Source organism: Pseudorca crassidens, chromosome 13 (genome assembly GCF_039906515.1).
Source record: "Pseudorca crassidens isolate mPseCra1 chromosome 13, mPseCra1.hap1, whole genome shotgun sequence".
NCBI classification, from domain to species: Eukaryota; Metazoa; Chordata; class Mammalia; order Artiodactyla; family Delphinidae; genus Pseudorca; species Pseudorca crassidens.
The window spans coordinates 36,954,239-36,967,328 of NC_090308.1; the positions used below are offsets into that span (position 1 = coordinate 36,954,239).

Sequence of the window (13,090 nt, forward strand, 5' to 3'; positions counted from 1 at the left end):
AATGGAATTTTAAAAGATATAACACTTATAATAGCATCAAAATGTGAAACTCCTACAAAAAATATGAAAATATAATGCATAGGCTACCCAACAGGAAAGCATTAAAATGGAAATAAATTAAACAACTTCTTGAATAGGAAGAATGTATTGGGAGTAAATGTCTTACTTATACTGGGACTTTAGATAAAGCTGTAATATTTAAGAGAGAGTGTTTTGGGACGAGGATAGACAAGGATAGACCAATAGGATAGTTATATGAAACCCAGGGAACTTTGTATACACGAACACTTGACTTATCACAGAGCAGATGTGACAGGAAAGGACAGTCATTTTAGTAAATGGTTCTGGGACGATCAGAAACGCATATGGAAAAAAGTGAAACTTGAATCCTATTTCACAATATTTCATGAAATAAATTCCTTATTAGATTATAGATAATATAAAAGGTTAAATGAATGCATCATTTAGGATTGGGTTTCTCAACAGCAGCACTATTGCCATTTGGGCCAGATAATTCTTTGTTTGGGAAGCTGTCCTGTGCATTATGGTATGTCTAGAAGCATCCTTGGCCTCTATGTACTGAATGCCAGTAGCACACCGTCAGTTGTGACAACCAAAAATATCTCCAGACGTTGACAAACGTCCCCTGGTGCAAAACTGCCTTCAGTTAAGAACTACTACTCTAGGAGATAATGTCAAAGAATACTTATTATTTGGGATACAGAACAACTTCTTAAATAGGACACAAAATGCTCTAACCGAAAGTAAAAACTTTTCAGTTTGACTTCTTTAAAATATAAGAAATTCTGTTCATCGAAAACATCATCAGGAGAATGAATAGGCAAACCACAGAGAGGGAGAAAGTAATAGCTGTCTAACTGGCAAGGGGCTCATAACCAGATTTTATAAAGAACTCAATGAGAAAATGACAAAAATAACAGAAAAATGATCAAGAGCCTTCACAAAATGAAGATATCCAAATGACCAAGAAAGATATGGAAAAGTGTTCAGAATCACTAGTAATGAGGAAAATGCAAGTAAATCAAAAGAAAATTCTACATCTCCATCAGAAATGGCACAATGAAAAGCCTGACAAGAGTGACCAAGTGACCTGACCAAGAGTGACTGAAGATGTACAGTGGGGGTCAGCACACTTTAATTGTCAAGGGATGGATAATAAGTATTTTAGGTATTGCAGGCTATATGGTCTCTGTCAAAAGTACTCACTGAGATATCACCTCACACCAGTTAGAATGGCCACCATCAAAAAGTCTACAAATGACAAATGCTGGAGAGGGTGTGAAGAAAAGGGAAGTCTCCTACATTGTTTGTGGGAATGTAAATTGGTGCAGCCACTATGGAGAACAGTATGGAGGGTCCTTAAAAAATTAAAAATAGAGTTACCATATGATTCTGCAATCCCACTCCTGGGCATATATCCAGAAAAGATAAAAACTCTAATTCAAAAACATACATGCACACCAATGTTCACAGCAGCACTATTTACAATAGCCAAGACATGGAAGCAACCTAAATGTGCATCAACAGATGAATGGATAAGAAGATGTGGTGCATATATACAATGGAATATTACTCAGCCATAAAAAAGAATGAAATAATGCCATTTGCAGCAACATGGATGGACTTGTATGGTATCATGCTAAGTAAAGTAAGTCAGACGGAGAAAAGACAAATATCATATGATATCACTTATATGTGGAATCTTAAAAAAAAAAAAAGATACAAAACAGAAGTAGACTCACAGACATAGAAAATAAATTTATGGTTACCAAAGGGGAAACAGGGAAGAGGGATAAATTAGGAGTTTGAGATTAACAGATACACATTACTATGTATAAAACAGATAAACAACAAGGACTTACTGTATAGCACAGGGAACTATATTCAATATCTTTTAAAACCTATAATGGAAAAGATTCTGAAAAAGAATACATATATATGCATATATATGTATGTATGTATAACTGAATCAGTTTGCTGTGCACCTGAACTTAACACAACATTGTAAATCAACTATATTTCCAAAAAAAGTACTCAACTCTGCTCTTGTGGTCCATATGTTGCTTGTGGGAGTGTAAACTGGTACAAAAAATTTGGAAAACTGTTTGTCATTATCTTCTAAATTAGATATCTTTCTAAATTACCCACACCTTCTTAGCAATTTTACTCTTAGGTTATATACTCCTCAGAAATGTAAGCAAATATGTACTGAGAGACAGGTACAAGAAGTTACTGGCAGTATTTTTGGTGATAAAAAGGAATAGAAATATCTCACACATCTATTGAAAACAAAAGGGATACATATACTGCAATATATTAAAAATGAAATATTTTATGGCAACACAAAAGAATGAACCAATGAGTTAAGTCAAACAAGCATAATATTTGAAAGAAGCCAGACAGAAAAAAGTACATACTGTACTCTTTAATTTTTCATAAGGTGTTACCAAAACCTGTCTTTTATACTTAAAAGATATATATATAAATGTGTTTAGTAACAGTATGGATTTTAGCAGTGCTTAATCCATATAAAAGCATTAACAAAAGGAAATAAATAGTACCATAAATGTCAGGATATTGGTAGAAGTTTGGAAGAAGGCACATGGAAGTGTTCTGAGATGCTATTTTTTTCTATTTCTTGACCTGGATGATGTTACACAGAATTTGCTTTGTTTCATGCACATAACACATATTGTTGTTTGAGTGCTATATTTTACAACAAAAATAGTTTTAAAAAATAAATTACTGGAATTTTATGATTTGTCTTTTTTGGAAAAAGAGAAAGCGATATGAATATCCATGTAAGGCAAACTTGCATGACAGCAGACACTCAAATAAGGAAGTTTCTTCCCATACAAGGATATTGAGTGCAGCAGCCTGGGTGAAACTCACAGCATGTCAAGTATTTCTCCTCCCTTGTGACTATATCAAGCCAAGTAGCAGAATCTTACAAATAAAGAATTTGTAATGTAGCTCATTTTCCCAATTTTTCCATCCTTACTATGCATTTTGCTCAATACTTGGAGTCACTGGTCCCATGAAAAATGTGGTTTTGTACCAGTTAGCACTGAAATTCTGACATTTATCCATCTCATTGGTCCTCAGCCCTGGCTGCATATTAAAATCAGCTGGCAACTTAAGAAAAAAAAAAATCCATGGCCTAAACCTAGCTCAGACTAATTAAATCAGGCTCTCTTGGGGTGTGGCCCAAGTGTTTTTAAAGTTCCCCAGAAAGATTCTAATGTGTAGCAGGTTTGAGAACCACTGACTTGTCTGATGGCCCCCTCAGAAGTATGCATAATTAAGTCAGAAATGTTCAACTGGCCTCAGTACAGTCAATCAGGAAGAAAAAAATAATGGTTTTGGTAAAGATGGATATTTCTCACATAGCTGCTAGTTTATTTTTACTAAATATGAGAAGGCATTTTTCTAAAGCTTACAAATAAATTCTCTCCTTCTGAATATTTAGCATTCATCCACAAAAATAGTAAGAAAATAAAAATAGAATTCACTGATCCATGCTAGCAGTTTCTTATTACTTTGGTCCCAGCATGCTCTTTGAGTCTTTTCAATGGTCTCGTTCACCTGCATTTGTCAGGAACAGTTTTTATAAAGAGGAAACCATTAACTGTACCTAGTACTTGGCCAAAGCTGTTTTTCCTTTAATTCCGCCCTCTGCTTCACTAAGGAATCCCCATCTGTTGGATGCACTTAGATATCATGAGAGGCAAAGTTTGCCAAGACTTGCTGTGTATTTTTGGAGTGCTGTGCTTCCCTGACCGTTCTTCCCCACAACCTAAACCCTGCAGAATACCTGTCTGCAAGCTTCATGAGAGCTTTCACCCATTTGAAAGCTAAATGGTTTCACCCAAGTTTAATTTCACAGAAAGGTTCTATGGGTTTCTATAGCATTCTCTGCAAACTCTATGACCCTAATGCATTCTCTAGAGTTGGATACTGTTACTTCGCCCTAGAGGAAGACAATTCACTACAGAAGATCCAAGAATCCCAAGTAATTGACCTTCAACTCTTAAAAGAGATTCCAAAAACACTGGGTGGACGCCCACCCATCCTAAGCTGGAGATCCGCCAGCCCTCATAAACATCATAAACGTGAAGATATGTGCAACCTAAAACAACATTTTAATAACTTAAAAAATAGCTGTTGATACTTTTTGAAATTTGAAGAAAAGTCTGCCAGAATAATTTTTAAACTTCTTCCCTTCCGGAGCATATATTCAGTGACACAGATTTAAAAGCCCATTATATCTGAATTTCTACTTCTTCTGTTCTTCTTTTCTGATTAGTCAACTAGTAGACTGGTTATGTCTTTTCCACTCCAACCATTACAATTTGTAATACCCTAATTCAGGTTCATAACATCTCACTTAAATCTGTACAGTTTAAAATTGCCCCATAAGTCATTCTTCCCACCACTGCCAATTTTAATCATCATAACACATTTATATGCTCAAAACTCTTTAAGTCCTTCCCAAGCATAAGAGTGAAGTATAGGTACTTGAGATATGAATATAAGGTTGCAATCTTGATCTGCATAAACGCATCTCAGCTTATTTTCTACCCTACTTTTCATTCGTACCTCTACACACCCTCTGTCCATCAACTTGTCTGATTTCTACCTTAGGTTTTCCAATGGTGCCTTTGGTCAAATCCTCCCCTCATCTCAGCCTACTTGAGTTCTACCTCTAAGGTGGTATTTTGTTGAAAGGTAAATGGAGACCCACCTTCATCAGGATCACCTGGGATTTGAGATGCTGGGCTCAGGTATCTTTATTTTAAAGAAATTCCCCAGGTAATTTTTAAGCACAATAAACTCTGAGAAGCTGACTTCGAGAAGTTCAGGCCTTTCTTCTTCCAACAAGGTTAATATAATTTTAAAATGAAAAAACAAAAACAAAGTGCATTTAAATTCTGACTCTACCACTTAAAAACTGTTGACTTTACAATTCATGAATCTTCCTGAGACAAGTTTTCAGGTTTGAAGGGAGATAATAACCCGTCTACCTGACATGCTTGTTATGTGGATCAATAAAAAATTTCCATGAGAAAAAAAATTGAAATGTATACAACTCAAGTTTTTCTGTTCCATCCCACCACCCCACCCCCCTTTTGGCACCACTGGTTCAAATCCCTGGGTTCAAAACCTGGCTCCAACGGAAACCTAGTCACCAAAAATAAAACCTGTCTATGTCTCAGGGTCTCAATCCAAAAAACAAGGACAATAACAATATCTATTATTAAATGAGACAGTGTACTTAGCCCTGTGGCAGGTACACAATAAGCTCTCAGCAGTTGTTAAGCTATTATTAACAGCTATTCTTATCACTGCTGCTCTTAGAGATCATTATTATTGGTAAGCACTGAGTAATGTTTGAATTGATTTCTACCATAAAATGCTTTAGAAAAAAGTAGTTATCATTAGTTGCTAAAATTATATTTATCTATATTATTTAAATTATAATGCAATTTATTCAAACTTAGAAAAAGTTTCTAAGTTAATTCCCTTGAACAAAATTTCAAAGGAGGGACATGATGCTGTAAACGTTAACATCATCAGCATAGTTCCTTTTATTGCGATTATTTAGAATTATATTGGGGGGTATGTTACATAATTATTCCAGAGACATTGATAAAAAGCAAAGGGCCATACTTACTTTACTAGACCTATTGAAATATCGACCTATTAAGAATATGTCAACTGCTCCTATTCTAGATAGGGAATGAAATTATTCTATAATGTATTTCAGTATTCTCACAACTTATAAAAAACATAAAATTCTAATATTCTAATGACAACTAACCCTTCTCCATAAAGAAATCTAAATGATGCCTGTTGTAGAGTTAAAAATAAATTTTAAAAAATTAGATTCCTTTTTTTTCTATGTAGCATTTCCATTACTGTGGGAGATGCCACCATCTATTTTGTCCCCAAGGCAAGCAACTTTCTAAGTTACCTTTGATTCTTCATACTTCTCCCACATATAATTTTAATTTAACAACATCTTTAATAGTTACTTCTTCCTTTCCATCTCTACAAATTCTTAATGATCTCTGGCCTGAATCGCTGAAACATACTCCCTATCAGCAGCTCTACTTCTAAACCTTCTCCCCTCTAATTAAGCCAAAAGGACATGACTAAAATCACATTTTTCTGATTCACTATTGTATTTCATTAAAATTACCCCCCTTAAATCTCTCCACTAGTCAGCTGATAGCCTTCTATCAAATTTGGGTAACAAACCTTATCGAAACCTCAGTGCATTTCATCGCATCATTTTTCTCCAGTTCCTTTCTCTTTCCGCAGCCACTCTCTTTGCTCCAAAAAAATATTCTTCATATCTTGGTACTATCTTTCCCTTTCTAATGTTCCCGTCTAGTATTTGCAATTTATTTTATTTTATTTTGATTTTTTTTAATTATTATTTTTTTGCGGTACGCGGGCCTCTCACTGTTGTGGCCTCTCCCGTTGGGGAGCACAGGCTCCGGACGCGCAGGCTCAGCGGCCATGGTGCACGGGCCCAGCCGCTCCGTGGCATGTGGGATCTTCCCAGACCGGGTCGCGAACCCGTGTCCCCTGCATCAGCAGGCGGACTCTCAACCACTGCACCACCAGGGAAGCCCTGCAAGTTATTTTAAATACTCCACTTACCCCTACATGGTGTATACGCCATACATTACAAAAAATTGTGAGATACGCATTATTTGTTTTAGAACTGTAAAGTACCTCTAGCCTCCTATGCTAAAAAGGTAAAGTTGTAGAGAGCAACACAGTAGTACCTTCTGCCTGGATGGGGAGCATGTGAAGGCATATGCAAATACAGAATACCATGAAATCAAACTAGAATATAAGCTCCTGAAGGCTGGGGTTTTGTCAGTTTTGTTCACTGCTATAGCTCCAGAACCTAGAAGCTTAGCCTATGGTAGTCACTCAAATATTTGTTGAGTACACTGAGTGAATGAATCAACAAGTATCAAGTATATCCCCACAAGATTGATCAATACCTACTATGCAAAGACTGTATAGAACATATAATAATATTCTCAGCATGAAATGTAACTATACCTATTTGCCTATGATGCAAGGTCAGCAACTATTTATTCAAATACTTATACATGCCATCATTCTCTATATGAAAGTAATTATCTTAGTCTGCTTGGACTGCTCTAACAGAATACCATAGAGACTGGGTAGCTTATACCCAACAGAAATTTATTTCTCACAGTTCTGGAGGGTGGGAAGTCCAAGATTGAAGGCTCTGGGAGGTTCAGTATCTACTAAAGGTCTGCTTTCTGGTTCACAGACAGCTGATTTTTTGCTGTGTCTTCAAATGGTGCAAGGGGCAAAAGAGTTCTCTGGGGTCTCTTTTATAAGGGCACTAATTCCATTCATAAGGGTTCTGCCTTCATGACCTATTTCCCAAAGTCCCCACCTCCAAATACATTAGGGGTTCAATTTCAACATGTGAATTTTGGAGAGATACAAAATTAGCAGTTATCAAGGGAATAATCAAATGAAAAAAAAATCACTGATATCTCTTTGCCTAGACATGGAATGAGGAAAATTTTAAAGTTTGAGAGAGGGATTTAATTCTACATTCCTGTGAGTCATATGCCAAGTATGAGTTGTGACCAAGATATTTATCTTTCAAAGTCAGGTAGTATTAGAGACATCAACGAGCATCATACTTCCATCAACCTTTTTTTTTTTTTGAACCTTAGAATGCAACATTATGTGTTTGCTACTGCATCAGGTGAATGTGTGGGTTTTAATGTTGTTAGTAACTTATTAGAAATAGACAAATTGTAGATATAGCAGTTGTTAACCATAAATAAAGCATACACTATTTGTTAAATAAAAATAGAGAAGATTGTTCCAAAAAATATAAAAATGCAAAACCCAACAAATGACAGATGAAAGCATTTCACACAAGATTTCTGTCTTCAGTTGCCCATGACTCGAATTGGATCTGAGTGGTCATTCTGTGGGAACAGAGGACAGTGTTGACTACAAAAGAACAAACTAATCATACTGAGAATATCAGCAAAATGGGGGTACCCTCAAATTTTAAGCATTGAAATAATTTTAATGAGACGATCAGACTTCTTTCCATTTCTTTGTATCTATTTTATGTTTTAGTATTTAAAAAATTTTAATTATATACCAAAGAAGTGTTATAAATTGTCTTTAATGGTCATTCTTATTCTGGCCCTCTGGAGAGAGGATGGAGAAATCAAACTGATGTTCAGAAAGTCCAAGCCCATATTTTCACTCTTTGTCCTGATGCTGTCAAAGCCATGGACAGAGAGAGCTTCTCTGATCAATTTAGCACCATGTTTTGGGGCTGTGATGGTTAATTTCATGTGTCAAGTTGACTAAGCCATGAGGTACCCAGACATTTGGTCCAACATCATTCTGAGTGTTTCTGTGAGAGTGTTTCTGGATGAAAGTAACATCTGAACCAGTAGAGCAAGTAAAGCAGATTGCCCTCCTTAATGTGACTGGGCATCATCCAATCAATTGATCTGAACTGAAGAAAAAGGCTGAATTAGAGGAAACTCCTCCTGCCTGACTGTTGAGCTGGGACATTGATCTTTTCAGATTTGGACATGGATTGAAACATTGGCTATTCCTGGGTCTCAAGCCCGCTGGCATTTGGATTGGAACTTACACCATAAGCCCCCGTGGTTCTCAGACCTCTGGTCTCAAAATGAAACTACATATCAGCTCTCCTGGGTCTCCAGCTTGCCAACTGCAGATATTGGGACTTCAGTCTCCATAATTGCATAAGCCAATTAGTTATAATAACTATCCTTTTAGATATATTGACAAATAGCTATACACACACACACTACATAAATATATATATTTTCTATTGGTTCTGTTTCTCTGGAGAACCCTGACTAATACAGGAGCATTTATATTAAGAGGTCATGTTTTATTTTTTGACACTATAATATTGTTAAAGGAAGCCAAGAAAAAGTGAAGAAATTGATTGAGAAAGTATGTTTATAAAATTCCCTTAGCAGAATTATAGACCTATAAAACCTGGAGAGGACATAACCAAGTCATTTTACAGATGACCTCATTCAGCCCAATTTCTTCATATAATTTTCCAAAGTTTCTGTGCAGAGTAATGAATCATTATAATAAAGCAAAAATAAAGAGGAAATCTACACATTAAAGATATGGCTCTTGGGCTTCCCTGGTGGCGCAGTGGTTGAGAGTCCGCCTGCCGATGTAGGGGACAGAGGTTCGTGCCCCGGTCCGGGAAGATCCCACATGCCGCGGAGCGGCTGGGCCCGTGAGCCATGGCCGCTGAGCCTGCGCGTCCGGAGCCTGTGCTCCGCAGAGGGAGAGGCCACAGCAGTGAGAGGCCCGCGTACCACAAAAAAAAAAAAAAAAAAAAGATATGGCTCTTGAAATATTAGGCAATATAAGTGTTATGCCCAGAACATAATATCTAGGTCTTTGTAGGCATGGTTAGGTTCTTAGGCTCTGAGTATACTAGGAAACATCTCAGACTTTAGACTTAACAAGCGTAGACTTCAGCTGTTTCTCTGATGCATAGAAATTGCCTAACCTTAGGCAACTTACTTTACCTCTTCTGACCTTCATTCCCTTATTTATAAAGTGGGGAAATAACATATACTTTTTAGGTGTGTAGTGAGGATTAAATGAGACACTACACAAAATTCTCACTGTGTGCATATAAAGGTCACATAAAACATGGTCCCTACTGCTGTTATACAACTATATTTTAGCGCCATTATGTATGTGTGAAGAATACTGGGCTCCAGGTAGAACGTACAGGTGCTGTTTGCTGGGGGTGGAGTGTTCACAGTGGGGTGAGGTTTGGAGACTTAACTTCTCACCAGTCTCTACCAGTGCCTGACATTTCATTATGATTCATTACTTTAATTATTTGTAGTAATGGAATTCTTTTCAACTATCACTCAGTTTCATATTTGAGATTTCAGCCATGCTCTTGGTATTATTTTTGTCTTAATTTTGTAAGAGAACTCTAGCTTTAGAGAGGAAAATGACTTGTCCATATCATAAACCTAGCGAGTGTTATAGACAAGATTAGAAACCAGATCTTCTGTTTTTAATGCTTCCCGTTACCCACAGTCTTGTTCATATATAAATATCATTTAAGGGAGATTTTATGAGATATTTCCATAAAGAAATAAAACATAGTCTACGAGTGACATAAAAAATTATTCCCAACAATTGACAGTTACATTCACTGTATTGGATCATTTTGGTAAGAATAATGCTAATAAGTATCTGTGTAGTGCTTTATAAGATAATTTATAGGTATGTTAATGTTACACACCTTAAGTTTTTCCTATTGCTCAAGTGAGTCAAACTAAACATGGATTTCATTACTTTTAGCCCCAACAATTGCTCTATTTAGTCACAGCTGTTTCCAAATTCAGGGTTTTATTTACTTATTGAAAATCTGACAGGGAGCAAAATTCAAAAGAAAAAGGACACAAATCAAACTTTTTATAGAAGGAGGACATAACAAAAGACTAGGAGCTTAGTGTCCTAGCTAAGTGACTAACCATAGATCAGAGAACCTATTCTTCATATGATAAGTAAGACCTCTAGGCTTTCATTTAATTATTTTAAAACTCTGCTAGGTTTCTGACATTTCTGTCAAATGTAATGTCTTTTAAATTGTTCTGCCCTTCAAAAATCAACAGAAGGAAGAATTGTATTCTCTTCTGTAATAAATATACTTTTTCTGTGTGATTGGGGCAAAGCCATGAAATAACCAACTACAGTGAGCATGCTTTGACGGCTCTTCTAATGGTTACTGCTACAATAAAACACAGTCCTAAACTCTTCTGCTCAGGACAAGAGAAGTCTTTCTCACTATGCCTTCTGCTGGAAAACTTCTCACCTGATCTTTCTAGGACTGAAAATTCAATCTCTGCTTTGCTTATGATTTCAAAGCCTTAAGAGTCATTTCTGGTCAATTTATTCTTCTGTGTCTATAGCTAAGAAGCAATGGAGGAAACAAAAAGCATCACAAAGGGCATTCATTTCTTAATTTAGCAAATATTTATCAAGTGCCTACTATGTACACAGCGTTAGAATAGGTACTAGATACTGTAGTAAAGCAAAGTATAGGGGCCTCACAAAGATTACAGTCTGTGTGAACTATTATTCTAAGAATTCAGTTGCCCTTAAGGAAGTCGAATTATTTTAAGAGTAATAAGAAATTTCAAATATATCAAAACGTACCTTCCAGTTTTTAAAGTGTTTCAATACAGGAAAAATAAATAAATAAATAATAGTGATATTAGAAAAGGAGACATAAATTCCATTCATATAACACACACTGCCCTGAGTTCTGCCTACATAGAAGTACACTATAAGGTTCATAGAAGGTCAATGAACTTGATGGATCAGTTGAATTGGTGGTCTGGCATCAAGGAACCAGATAGATCACTTTTTACCTGGAGATTCTAGTTTCATAGAAACAACCACAAGTGCTGGATTGCTAAACAGAGATTAGTAATCTACAGAATCTGTTAAATCTTCTCACTGACGTAGGGAGGTGGAAGGATAGCAGGGTCGAGAACATGGCGGTTGGGAGACTTGAAAGATCACAAGTTCAAGTTTTGACTATATTCTGGGCAGCACCAAAAGTAATTTATAAATGGACTCAGTCCTTTCACATTTTTTCCTGCTCTTTGAGCTTCCTCTGGGACCACTGAGTCGAAACTAAGAACTCTGAATCCTAGAAGACAACTTGAAAAAATTATATTTAACCTTAGACTCCATAGTCACTGGGGGACGTATTACCTGATGGAGAGTTCCCTCTCTGTGTTCTGACTCTTGGATTTGAAGAGGCAAGAAAGCAGAAGTGATTTCAGAATGGGTTCAGAGTCTATTGCTCTGCAGAGGTATATGCTCCCAATTGTTAAAGGGCTCCTCATTCACTGAACAAATATTTCTTGAGTAGGTACTCTGTGTCAGGCCCTGGTGAACAAGACAGGCAGAGTCCTGGACTTTAAAAGGTCACATCATGCCAAATTGCCATTGACAGATTAAGAAAACAAATGGCCAAAAGGACAGAATGATTTACAGAGACCTGCTAACCCCTTTTGCTCACACATATAAACATCACATCATCAGCCAACAGGTATGTTTGTGACAAGAATAATCTTCAGAACATCAACCCTCATTGCAGTCTGCATCTAAGTTGGAGCTTTCACTGATACTACTCAGTAACCATTCATGTTTGCATTGTTTTATCCTGGATAGCAAGGCTGTAATCGCTCACTGTATTTACTGACATCTACACCTGTGCACAGCACAACGCTGTGTTACTGCAATATAGCCTATTCATCTCATGGAAACCAGGGCCAGAAAGTGAAAATTTCCTTCGAATATACCAACTATGAAGAATTTTCCATCACAATACCCAACAGTACCAGAAGTTTGACTTTTTAACATATTTTTCAGGTGCATCTATGTTTCTCTTTTTACTAGTTCCCTATAGCTCTTGCAGTGGCCTTGTACCACATACCCTGTTTTCCTACAGTCTACAATATTAGACCCAGGATTGGACTAGCCCCTTCCTTAATCCATAGACTTTAATTCCGGATTTGCAGCTCTCATGCTTTCTTCTACTCCCTCACTCCCATGGATATGGCCTTTCCCAACAGTTCACAGATGGGCTCTGAGATAGAGAAGCACATCACCAGTTTCTGGGGAAGGTAAAATGAAAAGCTCCTTTGGTGACTCTAATACGTATATTCACCTTCCCTGCGAATTACAGTACTGGGCCTTTCCTAATCCATTCTGTAGTGAATATTTCTGAAAGTTCTGTTCTTAGAGTTCTGTTCATTTAACCTCGGGATTGGGCTAGAAAATATGAAGCAGGTTTCTGTCTGTATTAGAAAAGTTTCATCTGCAGGTGGTATTTCTCCCATTGGAAAAGATAGAAGTCAAATCTAGTGTTCAGACAGCATCTTAAAAAATAAAAGTCAATTTTCTTCTGGTTAGCACTTCCCAGACAGAAAAATGTTCT

General features: G+C 36.6%; 1 protein-coding gene across 4 annotated transcripts in view; it reads right to left on the reverse strand.

Moving 5' to 3' along the window:
• The window catches only part of NKAIN2 (sodium/potassium transporting ATPase interacting 2), a 979,302-nt gene that overhangs the window by 397,828 nt on the left and 568,384 nt on the right, over positions 1-13,090 (reverse strand). The window lies entirely within an intron of this gene.